Below are 14301 nucleotides of genomic sequence, written 5' to 3' on the forward strand. Positions count from 1 at the left end.
CAAATGTTTCTTCCTTTTAATAGAAATTCCCACCCCAAGGAAGTACTACATTAAACCATATTAAAATTTATCTTTTATAACTAAATGAGGGATTTTCTTTTTGAAGCATGTGTACTATATAAATGTTATGTATTTATGAGTCTAAACACTGAAAAGCTGGAAAAATACAAACCATTTTATCTGGGGACAGAGGCAGTAGGTTGGGGGAAACTTTCACTCTTAGAGAATGAATGTAGTAACCAACCAAAGTGTAAATATTGTAAGTGCAAGCTCATGTAGCTATTACCATCTAAAAGTAGACACCTTACCTCCAGTTTAGAATTGAGGAAACAAAGATCAGAGTTAAGTAATTTAGCAGAAGTCACAGAACTGGTAGGTTTCATCCTCCTCTAGGTCCATGTTCCTCTTCTTAAAGTTAGATTTATATTAATGTCCTAGTGCAGTTTGTATATAATTATAGTAACATACTACAATCAACTCTATATATGACCCGAGAAAATGACAAAGTTAATTCTACAATCTTGATTTTGAGTATGGTCCCTATATTCTCAACTTGATTTTGAATCTTATAATCTACAGAATCACACCAACTTCCATTGAGATGTTTACATATTTTGGTAGGTCATATTTGAAAGCCAGATTTTTCTAGTGAAAATTCAGCAAATGTAAAGTTACAATAGAGATTTAGTATCTATTAATATTATTTTATCTATAATATCTATAGATATTATGATAATCTATAGTATTATCATAGTGTTAGTTACTACAGAGTAGTAGTATGGGCAGTAACTATGATCTGTTGCTAAGGAAATTATGAATTTATTAATTAAGCCAAATTTATAATAGCTAATAATTTTTTTGTGGGAGTTAAAAACCTATCAATCTCCTTCAACTGAACACAGGAGAAATTTCAGTCAACCAGGTGTATCTGGTGAGCAAGAGGCCAAAAAGTAACCAGCATAAATGAAATGTTGAAAATACTCTCAAAATGTAGCACTAAAAACAGCTGACAATATAAGGTTAAACCCTACACATTTTATCTTACTTTTGTTTTATCTTCTTACAGGGACAATACAGCACAGTGTTTTGGAGCATGAAACCAGGCTTCCTGTTTCAAGTTTCATTCTGCTCTAATTAGCTGTGAACCCTGGACAAATCACTTGACTTGTGTGTGCCTATTTCCCTATCTGTGAAACAGTGACGCTAAGAGTTCCTCTCTCATGTGGATGGATATAGGAGACTGCAATGAATTCACATACGTAAAGGAATGAGAAGAGCACTTGGCACACTGATTATGGATTGTTACAAATCACTACAACCATCATCATCATCATCATCCTCATTCTTCCAGGAAATTATTCTGATTTCTTCTTTAAAAAATGGAGATACAATTATTTCTATACTCAATATGTGTCTAAAGTTTGCCTTTTTTTTTTTTAAAGATTTATTTATTTATTTGACAGAGAGAGACACAGCAAGAGAGGGAACACAAGCAGGGGGAGTGGGAGAGGGAGAAGCAGGCCTCCCGCCGAGCAGGGAGCCCGATGTGGGGCTCGATCCCAGGTCCCTGGGATCATGATCTGAGCCGAAGGCAGACGCTTAACGACTGAGCCACCCAGGAGCCCCTAAAGTTTGCTTTTTAAGAAGGCATCATGGTCAAGACATGTTTGGTTGGTAGTCTGATGATCTAATTATCCTCTATATATCTCTAATCTCCTAAAATACATAAGAATGACTTCTGAATGATAAAGATAAAACAATTTTGTATCTATGTATCGGAATTTCCTAAGTTTTTATTAGAAAGTCAAGGTTTCCTTGGAAATGCTTGAGTTTAACACCTTAAATTAGTGCTCTTTCTGCTAACACCCCTATCTTCACTCTGTCCTTTAGTCAGAATTACAGACAGCAGGTTGTCTCCTGTTAGTAGACAGTGTAGATAAGCAATCTTGGTGTTATGGATTAGAAAGTTTTCAAGGAAGAGCCAGGCAATGGACCTCACAGACTCTGAAGTGACTACAAATTAAATTAGCTGTTTACTCAATATAGAGCCACACTACACAGAAAATTTATATGTAATCATAATAAAAGAACCTCTGTTTTTAACTGGTAATGTAATTCAGGTGAACATTTTAAAAATAAATATTGTTGAAAAAAACACAATGGGGGTGGCCTGGGTGGCTCAGTCGTTAAGCGTCTGCCTTTGGCTCAGGTCATGATCCCAGGGTCCTGGGATCGAGCCCCGCATCAGGCTCTCTGCTCTGCGGGAAGCCTGCTTCTCCCTCTCCCACTCCCCCTGCTTGTGTTCTCGCTCTTGCTGTGTCTTTCTCTGTCAAGTAAATAAATAAAATCTTAAATAAAAATAAAAAACCACAATGAAACAAAACAACTGTATTTCCCGAGTCATCACAATCAATTTGTCAGTGACCACAAATATATAATAAAGTCTAGCCTGGTTGACGAAGAAATCAGCTAGCAGGAAGCAATGAGATGTTACCACCTAAACTACTATACTACTTCAGTAGTTTATACCTAAATTATTAAAAAAATATACAGCAGCTTACAGCAAATATAATGACCCCTTCTGGTAAGTAATAAATATTCAATAGTCCTTTTGTCATGGAAAAATAACTGTAGAAATAAAGTCATTTATGATTAATTCTACTTAAACTGAAATTAATTTGTACTCTTAGACAATGATATATCATTACTTCTTTATAAATGTCAATATCTATGTAATTTTACCTTTTCAAACATATATCTTACCTTTCTTGATTTAAAATAAGCTAAAAATAATGACTAATTGAGATATTCTGAGTCAAACTTAACTCTTTAAACTTTGCTTTGTGTATATTCCCATTCACCATTTGTTGGTTTGGGGTCACCTCATCTCCACTTCCCCTTTTTTTTCTAGTAACATATCCTAACTGTCTTTTGGGGAATGACTATTCCCTTGTTGTGAATAACTTTGTAGGGACTGCCACTGAAAAGGACCACCCTTTCCCAAGAACTGTCCTCAGGCTCCCTGCCAGGTACATCAAACCTTTCTCTCTTGCAGGCCACTGACACTTGAGTGGATGGTCACAAGCACAGAAAAAGGCTGGAGCTAATTGGTTCCAGCTGCAGGGTTCTCACAAGCTGTTAAGTAACCATTAGATTAACTCTTGCCACCTGCATTGTTGGAGCTACTATGGTTCTTGAGCTGCCCTGACATTGCTGTTTCAGCTGTTCTTTCATGTGGTGATCCACTCCATAACTTGCTACTGAAGTTTCTTTGGGCTTAAGGTAGCCAGAATACATTTCTGTTCTGAGATAGACAGACAGACAGACACACACACACACACACACACACAACTGATAAAAGTACTTTGGAAAAAATAAAATAATAATCAGAGCATATAGAAAACCAGGACTTTAGAAGAGAGATAATCAGAAGACTTATATGAAGTCAGCTGACTATGTCACGGCTTCAGATACTTCAGATGGCTTCACTTGTTAAACCCTAGAAAAGAAATACTAGGAAGGAAGAGGCTTCCGTGATCCCCATTTTACAGAGGCACAGAGGATCTCAGTAATGCGCTCTAGGTCTCATCAAGGATGTGGTGCAGCCAAGAGTCACACTAAGGCAATCTGACTCCAGAGGGCAGATGCTTAATTCTGCCTCCACAAAAGATGTGGTGAGAACAAAAAGCACATGCCGCACAGTCCAGTGCCCTTGTTAGAAATGAGAAAAGTCCTATTTTTGTGAAACAGGAAAATAAGATTATTTACAAGTTTCTTGGTCACCTTAAAGTCAGATATGCTCAGAAGCAACATCAATATTTCTGCTATTAAAACCTGAAAAGAGAATACTTCCATCAATCTTGTAAATGGGATGAGTTTCAGAAGCCTTGTTTTTTTTTTTTTTAAATGTTTCATTTATTTATTCATGAGAGTCAGAGAGAGAGAGAGAGAGAGGCAGAGGCAGAGGGAGAAGCAGGCTCCCCGCCTAGCAGGGAGCCCGATGCGGGACTCGATCCCAGGACCCTGGGATCATGACCTGAGCCGAAGGCAGACACTTAACCATCTGAGCCACTCAGGCGCCCCATCAGAAGCCTTGAGTTTTTTAATAGCTAACATTTACTGGGTGCTGATTTGTGCCAGCTGTTGTAAGTACTTTAAAATTAACATCTCTAAATTTTAAAACAACCTTATCAGTAGGCATGTTTACTATTCCCACCGGGACAAGTAAACTAAGGCACAAAGAAAAAGGAACTTGCCTAAGTTTACACAACTAGTAAGTTTTAGAGAGTATAACCCCCAGGTTCTCTGGCTCTGGCACTTGGGCTTTTAACCATGACACAGTACCAGAACCTTTAATATTGGTGGTTCTACATAGGCCCAAGGAGGACAACACTACATGCAGCTCTTTGTCTGCAGAGCTTAATACACAAATCAATTTGAGACTACTGAAATCAATAGCTTGTATTTCCTTAAGGCAATCCTCCAAGAATTTAAGTACCAGCATTTTAAGGTACTTTGAAGAACAATCAGATTACATTGCCAGCTAAATTCAGAACTGTGGGCCTTAAAACTCTCTGGAATTGGGACTAGAACTAATACATCTAACCAGAAATGTGGAGAGTAGCAAGCCACTCCACCACCAAATAAAAGGAGTGCAAGGAAAGCGCAAGATAAACCTGAGACTCCTTGTTCCAGAAAGCAAGGAAATGGTCAAGGACTAATGGGATGTATCAAGAAGACCTGTGGGCCAGATTACACGGGCTCCTATGGCCAAATCTGGAATAGGTGGACCACCAGGAGTAACAACAACTGTAAGTAATTATAATATACTGTGTAAATAAAAATGAGATTTGGAAGAGAAGGGGTTTTTAGTAAAGGTCCTCCATGCAGAAAATCCTGCAGCCAAATGTAGGAAAAATAGCAGAATCAAAAAATCTCCAGCTTCCACAAATCATTTAACAAATGACCCAAACAAAGATTATCAACGGACACTAAAATGTCATGTGAAAAGTTGATGGAGAACAGGCTCTTCACAGCATCAAAGATCACATAGTTTTTACAAGGGAAAAAAAACTGCCCTTACAATTGATATCTGGGTATATTCACTATATCTCAAAAAAATCAAAATTTATCATCATTTATCATGAGAAGACTTGACATTATGTGCTTCTGATGTAATGTAACATGCAGAACACCTCATTTACAAAGTATTCTTGCCACAAATGTTTAAACTGATGCAAATCTAGCCTCTAACTCTAACTGATAGTCTACAGGAAATACAACAGCTAAAAGAATAAAGTGGAAGAGACCATGAGAAAACAGTCAATCTAGACAAATCCAAAATGAGGGACATTCTAACAAACTGGCCTGGACTCTTCAAAATATCAGTACCATGAAGGAAAGACTGATTCTAGATTTAAAAGGAATTAAAATACACAAACTTTAAATGTAATATATGAATCTTGATTGGTTCTTGGTTTAAAAAAAGCCTTGTCTCTGAGACAATTGGGGAAATCTAATATGTATTGCATATTAGATGGATTTTCTATAAATGTTTTTAAATATAACAACATTGTGTAAGTTCTAATTTATCTCACCTGTAGAGTGTTCCTTATTCTTATGAGGTGCATGCTGAAGTAGGGGTATAGTGTCAAGTCTTCAAATACTTTAAAATCGAATATAAAGTATATTCATGTATATGTATATATTTATGTATATGCTATGTATATACACGCAGAGAAAGAGTGGGCATAAATAGAGTAGAAAGCAAATTTTTAAATTTGAGTGGACAATATATGAAATGTTCATTTTACTATCCTTTTAACTTTTATGAATGCTTGCTATTTTTTTTATTAATAAAAATTGGGAAAAATAGGAACCTCTCAAAGAGACTCCCTACTAACAAAAAGTAACACCATTTTGACAGCACAATCAGGAGGGAGAGGAACGTGTTCTCTTCAAATTCCAATTAAAAAAATAATAATTGTGGGATTATTCCTACACAGAGACCTAGACAATCATATTAACTTGGATATAGGTTTGGATCACTGGGAAGGCACTCCACTGGAAATTAGGGTACCTGGGTTTGAAAACCTGTTTTGCCACTGACTTGTGTATTCTCAATAGGAAGCCAGCCTCTGGTCAAATGTGCAGCTTTGGAGAGGGGCAAAGGCAACAATAAGAATGACCTATGGTCTCTGTCCAGCCATTAACAGCTGAGTCAACTTAGGGGTCACTGGGAGGGCAAGTACTGCAGCCAAATCATCATCACTTTCAGCCTGCTGAGCTTATAAAATATTTCATCTACACCAAGACTGGGTCTTCATCTTATAAAAATTTTCCATCTACACCAAGATTGGGTCTTCATCTATTAAATGCAGTAACGGGGGTGGGAGGGATGGGGTGGCTGGGTGATAGACATTGGGGAGGGTATGTGCTATGGTAAGTGCTGTGAATTGTGAAAGTGTTATGAAAGTTTAATAAGATAATGCATGTTGAAGTTTACCTATCATACAACCAGAAGAGAGTCAATGATGAAAAATGTTAAGAATTTCTTTGGGGTAACCAATTCTTTGAAAAGACACTGTAGCAGAGTTTGTACTTGCTTACTAATGGGTCATTTTTTTCTTCTTCCCCATTAACAGAACTCTGATTTTGTTTGATAGGAGGAGAAACAAAGTACCCAGTTAAAATATACCACCTTCCTTGCAGCATCATCCTTGTAGATATGGATGGCCATATACCTAAGTTTGGCCAATGAGATGTAAATGGAAATTGTTAGGGCCACCCGAAAAAACTCCTTTTATTAAACGGGAGGACAACCCATTCTGATCCCTATATCCTTGTTCCCTGCTGAGATCACAGGTATAAGGCCTGGTAGCCCTGTGACTATGTAGCAATCCAGAAACTAGAAGCTAAGCTCTAGGACAGTAAAATAGGAAAAAAAAAAAAAAAAGGGGGGGGGGGGACGACTTGCATCCTGGTAACATCATAGAGTTCACTCAGAATACTTATCAATAGACTTTTTTTTTTTTTACATGAAACAGGGAAAATCCAGTTTCAAATAACGCTGTCAGAATTTCAACATTTATTGAACATTTACTGTTAAAATAAGCATCCTATAAATCAGTTTTTTCCAAATCTAATTAATTTTAAAAATCAAAGGAGGTTAGGGATATCTTATTAGTTATCCTTAGGCAAACATGTTGTAGCATCTATCAATATCTACATGCTTTGTAAATCTAAATAATGGTTCTTAAGCTAGAATCCATGGGTAATGAATCCAACAAAGTACACGAAACATTCTATCTTTAGAAAGCATAAAGTTGACACAAACGAATGTAAAGATAACGCATGCTCATGTATCAGAAGAATATTGTTAAAGTGCCATACTACCCAAAGCAATCTACAGATTCAATGCAATCCCTCTCAAAATTCCAACAGCATTTTTCATGGAAATAGAACAAATAATTCTAAAATTTGTATACAACTACAAAAGGCCCAAATAACCAAAGCAATCTTGAGGAAGAAGAAAGCTGTATTACAAAGCTATAGTAATCAAAATAGTGTGGTACTGACACTATTAAAAACACATAGATTAATCTAACAGAATAGAGAGCCTAGAAGTAAATCTACACATATTTGGTGAATTAATTTACAACAAAGGAGCCAAGAATATACAATGGGAAAGGACATTTCTTCAATAAGTGATGTTGGAAAAACTAGACAGTCACATGCAAAAGAATGAAACTAGACCACTATTTTATACAATGCACAAAAATTAACTCAAAATGGATTAAAGGCTTGAACGTAAGACCTGAAACCATAAAACTCCTAGAAGAAAACATAGGCACTAAACTCCTTGACATCACTCTTAGCAATAATTTGTTTGGATTTGATACCAAAAGCAAAGGTAACACAAGCAAAAATAAATAAGTGGGACTACACCAAACTAAAAAGCTTCTGCACAGCAAAGGAAACCATTAACAAAATAAAAAAGCAACCTAATGGGAAAATACTTGCAAATCATATCTGAAAAGAGGTTAATATCCAAAATGTATACAGAGTTCATACAACTCAATAGCAAAAACAGAAAAACAAAAAGATCTCACTAAAAAATGGGCTGAAGATCTGAATAGACATTTTTCCAAAAAAGACAAACCAATAGCCAACAGGTATATGAAGAGATGCTCAACATCACTAATCAGAGAAATGAAAATCAAAACCACAACGAGATATAACCTCACAGCTGTTAGAGTGGCTCTTATAAAATAGAGATAACAAGTGCTGGCAAAAATGTGAAAAGGTAAGCCTTGTTCACTTTTAGGGGGAATTTAAATTGGTGCGGCTACTATGGAAAAGAGTATAGAGGTTCCTCAAAACTAAAAAAAGAACTACCATTTGATCCAGCAATTCTACTTCTGGGTATTTATCTAAAGACAAAAACACTAATTCAAAAAGATATGTGCACCCCATGTTCACTGAAGAATTATTTGCAATAGCCAAGACATGGAAACAATCTAAGTGTCCATCAAAGAATGAATGGATAAAAAAAAGTGTTATGTGTATATATATATGTGTATCTACACAGATACATAGATATACACATATATACACATATATTTACACACACACAATGGAATATTATTTAGCCATAAGAATGAACAAAACCTTTCCATCTTTGACAATATGGATGGACCCTGAGGGCATTATGGTAAATAAGTCAGAGGAAAAAGACAAATACCATGTGATTTCACGTTTACATGGAATCTAAACAAACAAGCAACTGAGCCCATAGATACAGAGAACAGACTGGTGGTTGCTAGAGGCGGGTGGAGAGGTGGGCCAAATGGGTGAAGGGAGATCAAACAGTACAAATCCAGCTATAAAATAATTAAGTCATAGGTATGTGAAGTACAGCATGGTGGCTACAATTACTAATACTGTACTGCATATTTGAAAGTTGCTAAGAGACTATATCTTAATTACAAAAATTTTTTTGTGATGAGAATTTTTAAGTATGGTGACAGATGTAAACTAGACTTACTGCAGTGATCACTTTGCAAAGTATGCAAATACTGAATCATTCCACTGTATACCTGAAACTAATATAATGTCCTATATATCAATTATACCTCAAATAAAAAATTATAATCTCCAAGGAAGTCTATGATGGGAAAAATAAAGATTTAAGAATCTTTAAACATTTATAGAAAAGTTAGGTTTAATCAAGAGAAAAACTTTTTAAAAATCTGATTTCTCTATGCAAATAAACATACTTAAAAATATCTTAGATCATCTTGTATTTCACAAGGAAGTTCAACTAATGTCTACAGTTTAGACTGAAAAGATTAAAAAGATAAGTCCATATGTTATCTAGTATTATTGAAATGTTTGAGAAACTAGTAAAAACAAACCCAGTAAAAATTTTGTGAATGTTATCACTTTTCCTGAAACCACACAGATTAAGAAGAGGATGAAGAAAAGTAACAGAAGACAGAAAAACAGGGGCGCCTGGGTGGCTCAAATGGTTAAGCGTCTGCCTTCAGCTCAGGTCATGATCCCAGGGTCCTGGGATCGAGCCCCACATTGTGCTCCCTGCTCATAGGGGAGCCTCTTCTCCCTCTCCTTCTACTGCTCCCCCAGCTTGTGCTCTCTCGCTCTCTCTGTCAAATAAATATATAAAATCTTACAAAAAAAAAAAAAAAAGAAAAACGGTCAACTCCAATTTGTACATACTGCTAAAGGTGAAGGTGGGGCAGAAGGCTTACAGCAGACATCACCTCAGCACTGTGAGGACTCTGGTGAGAGCCAGGAGGGACGCAGCAGTGAAAGGTGTTTAAACTCTCTTACAATTTTTTTTTTTTTAAAGATATAATACGCTTTGGGGCGCCTGGGTGGCTCAGTCGTTAAGCATCTGCCTTGGCTCAGGTCATGATCCCAGGGTCCTGGGATCGGGCTCCCTGCTCGGCAGGAAGCCTGCTTCTCCCTCTCGCACTCCCCCTGCTTGTGTTCCCTCTCTCGCTGTCTCTCTCTCTGTCAAATAAATAAATAAATAAAATCTTTAAAAAAAAAAAAGAATATGCTTGGAGAGGGAGCTGAATGGGGCTTAATTGCTTAAAGGAAGAGGAGAAAGAAGGTGCACAATGTAGGGACAAGGGGAAGATATCAATCAGGAAGCACCAGGAAAATACACCACCTATATCACCATAGGTTTCATTCCCTTGGAGAGCAAGTTTATGAAGAAGACAATAGAGCCCTCCTGACTCAGGTTCACTTATGAGAGGCAAAGGAGAGATGGGCAAACAGGGGCCATGCCTAAGAAAATAGTCCTTTTGGTAGCAATAGAGGGAGTCCCAGGGCTGTGTAACTTGAAAAGCTGTGTTGGCCCTCCCATCACTACACCCCACAGGAACCTCTTGCTACTGATATTACAAAAATCCATCTCACTGAAATATGAGTAAGAAAAAAGGAACATTACCAGCAACTATATGGAGACTTTTCTTTAAAAAAAGTATAAAAAAGCATCATGACTTTCCTAAAATAACTCATCACAAAACCCTTACCAAGAAGCAGATGGAAACTGTAACCTAGCAAACAGAACTAACAAAACTGAATAAGGAAATGACACCAAAAGACGGGCAATAACAAAATAAATTTGATTTTATCAAAATTAACAACTTTTATGCATCAGAAGACACCATCAACAGAGCGCAAAGACAACCCACAGAATAGGAGAAAATATTTGCAAATCTTATATGTGATAAGGAATTAATATCCAGAATATGTGAAGAATTTCTACCACTCAACCAAAAAACCAAACAACCCACTTCAAAAATGGACAAAGAAGTTGAACAGATATTTCTCTAAAGACAACATACGAATGTTCAGTAAGCACATGAAAAGATGCTCAATATCACTAGTCATTAGGGAAATGTCAATCAAAACCAGTGATCACAAGCAGTAACCTCTTTGACATCAGCCATAGCAACTTCTTTCTAGATATGTCTCCTGAGGCAAGGGAAACAAAAGCAAAAATAAACTATTGGGATTTCATCAAAATAAAAACCTTCTGCACCATGAAGGAAATGATCAACAAAATTTAAAGGCAACCTACAGAATGGGAGAAGATATTTGCAAATGACATATCTGATAAAGAATTAGTATCAAAGTCTATAAAGAACTTATCAAACTCAACACCCCAAAAAAGGAATAATCTAAAAATGGGCAGAAGACATGAATAGACATTTTTCCAAAGAAAACATAACGATGGCCAACAGACACATGAAAAGATGCTCAACATCACTATCATCAGGGAAATGCAAATCAAAACTACAATGAGGTATCACCTCACTCTTGTCAGAATGGGCTAAAATCAACAACACAAGAAAGAACAGGTTTTGGTGAGGATGTGGAGAAAGGGGAACCCTATAGTACTGTTGGTGGGAATGCAAACTGGTGCAGCTCTGGAAAACAGTATGAAAGTTCCTCAAAAAGTTAAAAATAGAATTATCCTATGATCCAGCAATTGCACTCTAGGTATTTACCCAAAGAATACAAAAATAATAATTCAAAGGGATACATGCACCCCAACGTTTATAGCAGCATTATCTACAATGGCCAAATTACGGAAACACTACCAGTGTCCATCGACTAATGAGTGGATAAAGAAGTGATATATATATATAATGGAATATTACTCAACCATAGAAAAGAATGAAATCTTGCCATTTGCAATGACATGGATAGAACTAGAGTGTATTATGCTAAGTGAAATAAGCCATATGGAGAAAGACAAATACTGTATGATTTCACTCATATGTGGAATTTAAAAAACAAGACAAAAGAGAGAACGGCAAACCAGAAAACAAATTCTTAACTATAGAAAACAAACTGATAGTTAGTGGAGGGGAGGTGGGGGGGTGGGGGTTAAATAGGTGATGGAGATTAAGGAGGGCACTTGTGAGGAGTATGGGGTATTGTATGGAAGTAATGAATCACTATTGTACACCTGAAACTAATATAACACTGTATGTTAACTGGAATTTAAATAAAAACTTTTAAAAAAGATGTACGTTAAAGAAAAAGAAAAAACCACATCAGGATCATTCTTCAGTTTAATGAAAAGAAAATAAAACCACAGTGAGATACTGCTTTACATCCAGTAAGATGGCTATTAAAAAACAAACAAAACAAAAGCAAAAAAGCAAAAGAAACAGAAAACAAGTCCTGACTAGGATGTGGAAAACCTGGAGCCTTCATTCATCGCTGGTGGCAATGTAACAATTGTACACTATGAAAAACAGGTGGTTCCTCAAAAAGTTAAATATAAAACTTCCATGTGATCCAGCAATTTTGCTTCTGGGTATATTAAAGCCAAGGACTCGAATACTTATAAACCTATGTTCATAGCAGCATTATTCAAAACAGCCAAAAAGTAAAAACAATCCAAATGTCTATCAACAGACCAACAAAATGTGGTATGTATATACACAGTGGAATATTATTCAGCTTTATAAAGGAATGAAATTCTGACACATGCTGTAACATCGATGAAGCTTGAAAACAGTATCAAAGTGAAATAAACCAGACCCAAAAAGACAAAAATTACATGTTTCTACTTGTGAGATATCTAGGATAGGCAGATTCATAGAGACTGGAAATAGAACAATGGGTACCAGGGGCCGGGGGGCGGGGGCAGAGGAGGGAATGGGCAGTTGTTTAATGGGTACAAAGTTTATGTTGGAGACGATGCAAAGTTCTGGAAGTGGATAATCATAATTGTTACACAACATCGTGAATGTACTAATGCCACTGAATTGTAGATCAAAAAATGGTTAGAATGGTAAGTTTTATGTTATGTATATTTTACCACAATTAAAATAAAAGTTAATGAATTGATTACGATGAAAAGATACCACAAAGCTGAAATGTACAAATTTAGGGAAGAGATACTCAGTCCATAGAGAATGTGAAATGGAAACTGGCAGAATCATGAAGGGAAGAAAAGGAAAAGACAAAACCATTTCAGAAATGAAGACTGAATTATCAAGAGCACAAAGGAGAACAGCTATTAACAGACCAGTAAGGGACGTAGAAGACATAAATGAGAAAAGTAGACATAATGAAACATTAGGAAAAGAATGACAAGGGTTTAAGAGATAACTACAGAAATCAGTTTAATGAGCTCCAATATATGTGTTATTGGAGTCTCCAAAGAAGAAAACCAAATAATGGAGTAGTACTTTTGAAGATGTAATTCACAAAAACTTTGTTTCAACAGAAGCCCTGAATCTACAAACTGAAAAGACACACCTTAGACTCAGAACAGTCCACATGAAGACCTATTCTAGGGAAATTATTAGACTAACAATAAAGAAGAGTCCTTTGGGCAGCCAGGCAAAAGTCATGTCATAATAAGGAAAGAAAACGAGTGGCCTCAAACTTACAGATTGCAGTATTTAATGTCGGAAGACAACAGAGTAAGACTTAAAAAATATTTAAAGAAACACTGCATGAGCCAAATTTAATAACCAGTCCAGCTGTCCTTCATCTATAAAAGCTATAAATATACAAAGGCTAAGAAAATATTGTATACTTGAACCTTCCTTGAGAAAATTACCAGAGAACAAACTTTAACCAATTCATAAATGGCTGCAGAGACTTTGAAGTGATAAAGAAATTTTTAAAATTTAAAAACTTAAAAAATTTAAAATTTAAAACAATTTAAAAATTAATCATTTAAAAAATGAACCATGTTATGTGAGGAAGGAATGAAGAACCTGCTATAATTACACTCAAACAGAAAGATTTGGGGTTGAAACACTTCCAGATTTTAAAAGAGCAGCCATGTGGTTCAGAGGACAAAACAAGAAAGTGAAGGGTAGTTATCTGAAAACAGATTTTAAGACATATGAAGAAGAAATGATAATCACTTCTAAAGATAGATTTTCTCAGGAGGTGGTGAAGATCGTAGTAATCAAAGGTAGGCAAAAACAATGTAATGCTATTTGTCATCCTTTCTACTCATAGAAAATTTTTTGAAAAGAAAAAAATTGGTAAAAAGCAGTGGATGTAAATGATTAAAATTTCTGGAGGACAATTTGGCAACACCTAAGAAAAACAGGGGCTTCTTCCCAGGCTGTCCTCTTTTAGTCTGGTCTCCAAACACAGGGGAGGGGTAATTAACAGTGAGCAAGACTACCATCTTATACAAATGGGACCTCTAGATATTCATAATATACTGTTATTTGGGGGTGGGAAGACTACTATAAAACTAATGTCAAGTCTAATCTGTTTTTA

The 14301-nt window shown here is 36.1% G+C and overlaps 1 protein-coding gene across 5 annotated transcripts in view; it reads right to left on the reverse strand.

Moving 5' to 3' along the window:
* Window positions 1–14301, reverse strand: part of FAM13A (family with sequence similarity 13 member A) — a 417768-nt gene that overhangs the window by 313988 nt on the left and 89479 nt on the right. The window lies entirely within an intron of this gene.

The sequence above is a fragment of the Phoca vitulina genome, unplaced genomic scaffold (assembly GCF_004348235.1).
Source record: "Phoca vitulina isolate PV1807 unplaced genomic scaffold, GSC_HSeal_1.0 scaffold3, whole genome shotgun sequence".
NCBI lineage: Eukaryota > Metazoa > Chordata > Mammalia > Carnivora > Phocidae > Phoca > Phoca vitulina.